This window comes from Gavialis gangeticus, unplaced genomic scaffold (genome assembly GCF_001723915.1).
Source record: "Gavialis gangeticus isolate Ggan-Ray unplaced genomic scaffold, GavGan_comp1, whole genome shotgun sequence".
Lineage (NCBI taxonomy): Eukaryota > Metazoa > Chordata > Crocodylia > Gavialidae > Gavialis > Gavialis gangeticus.
The window spans coordinates 55,584,448-55,586,945 of record NW_017729034.1 but is presented as its reverse complement, the minus strand read 5'-3'; positions in this window follow the sequence as shown (position 1 = coordinate 55,586,945).

Sequence of the window (2,498 nt, the reverse complement as noted above, 5' to 3'; positions counted from 1 at the left end):
TTCTGAGGTCCCTTCCAGCCCTAATGTCTATGAAATCAATGTGTTGGTCAGCTTCAGTGTACCTGTGATAAGTTTCATGGTCTGACAAACCTCACGGCATGTCTGTAGTTGTTTGGTATAGAAAGAGCTATTTAGCCACGCAGTTAGACAACTGAGTAACAGGGGTGTTCAAATGTTTGAGTTTCCACTCAAATGTTTATTTATTCTTTTTTTCCTCCTTGACATCAGTGCATTTGGTCCATCACAGAAGCAGTTTGGCTTTGCCTGTCTTGTAGAAGTCCCTGTCCTGCATGTCTGGAAACTCCTCAGCTGCTACAGTCAGCTCATTATCATCATTGAAACTCTTCCCATGATGATCTTCCTTCCCTTGGAGAAAAGACAAGGTCTGAGGGAGCCAAATCTTGTGAGCAAGCCGGATGAGGAAACAGTAGTTCAAAACCACATTTGGTCACTGCATTGTAGGATGTGTGGGGTGATTGTATTATTCTGGAGAAATAGCACCCTTCAGTTCCACTTTCCACAGCACTTGTTCTTGATGTCACAATAGTTAGCTAGCACAGAACTCCCTGTTAATGGTCTTTCCATGTCACCTATGTCAGTCATCTCAAGATGCATGCTGTCTTCAGTCTTCCCAAAGTAACAGTTCCTTGTGGCCAAGCAGATACCATCATACATGACCTGCCCTGACACTGTTTTTAGTAGTATGCTTTAATAATGTGGTCACCAGCATTAAGCCTTGCAGAAGCCCATTTTTATGGAGTGAGCAGGTTCTGATTTTTGAGGTGCAGGGCCACTTGAAAACGTTTACCTCAGCATATCAGTTGTCCTAACCGCCTGTCTAAGGTGAACTTCTGGCATCTTGTATGGTGAGCCAGTGTAGCCACATGGTGTTTTAAGGTCAAAAGTGTCCTTTCCCTTCCAGTTTCCTACTTTTCTCAAGATCCATTTTTCATGGCTGCAATGACATGCTAGCACTAAGTCACAGGTGCTTTGATTTGGTCAATCTTGTTTGATTGTTACTCAAAAGTTGCTCTGTCATGATTGCTATTCTCTCTTGAATCGTTTGCTCATGGTTTTTTTTTATAGGTATAGCTCAGGAGTGTTACTGGGTGAAAGCTATGCCAGAGCCAAGCAATCACCTCAGTTGTTAGTTTTATCTTGGCTCTCTTATTCTCTTGCCTGATGCAGGACATGAAAATGGCTTTTCTTAAAATAATGAAAATGACAGGCTTTTCCTGTCTTTACTGATTTCAGTGCCTCTGTTTTGTCTTCCATCAGTAGCATAACTAGTGGTTGGGAAAAGGACATTGACCCTGAGCGCCAAGTTAGGAGCTGGAACTGTCCCCACCCCTGTGGAGTTTATGCCCTGGCAGTATGCCCATGCCAGAAATTCCAAAGCACTCTTCAGCTGCTGTTGCCAGCAGCTGGGGTGGGCGAACTATGAAGCTGATTAAATACAGCCTGCACTGAGTGTGACTTCACATGACCTGGAGGGGGGACGAATGCTGATGAGAGCCTACGATAAGGATAGGTTAGAGCAGCCCGTCTGAGTAAGACATATGATAGTACTCATTGAGCACAGTCCCCCTTAATAGAGGTGCACCAATATATTGGTTGCCTATTGGATGGGCACCAATAAAAGGGAAATTTACATTATTGATTATTGGCAATGTTCTTCAACAATTATGCCTTCAGACCTGGGTGCCTGGATGCTTGGGTTCCCTCCCGCAAGCCAGGGTGACCCCAAGATACACTCCCATCCCCTCACTGGCAGGCCAGATTGGGCTGGAGTGGAGCAGCTTCTGCAGTGTCCTGGGTGCTGGTGCAGTGCAGTGTGGACTGCAGGCTCGGGCCAGGGTGGGCGCTGTGTAAGGTACCGAATGCCGCAGACATGACTGGGGTGGACGGAGCTGAGCTGCCTGGCCCAGTGTGACTGGATTCACAGTGCCTGGGGGTCCATGCTCCAAGGGTTGGACAGCCTACATCTCCTCCTCTCCCCCTCCTCCCCTCCCGCTGTGTTGTCAGAACTGCTCAGGCTCTGGTCCCTCCCCAGAGCACAGCAGCATGTGGAAGTGCAGTCCTTCCCAGGGCACATAGCAGGAGCAGAGTCCCATGTGCTCCGTGCCTGGCTGGGCCTGCCTCCAGTGGGGGCAGAGGGGGAATAATGGGTGGGGCAGAGACTGCAGGGGGTGTGAAGTTGCTGGGGCAAGCAGCTGCTGTGGGTCTGACTTTGGCCCTGACCCAGACTTAGGGATGGAGTGGGAGCCACAACAGCTGCCTGCTGTTCTTCCCCCCTACATGCACATTGCGGAGGCTCACCTTGCATCCAAGGCACTGGGTTAGGGGGATGAGGCCCCTCACAAGGAGGCAGTGCATGGGGGAGGAAAATGGCTCTGAAGGAGAAGGGGGAAGGCAGGAAAACTACCTTGATGTTTATCAGGTTGGTATCAGGCGATTTTTTTTAACACACACACACACACACACACACACACACACAC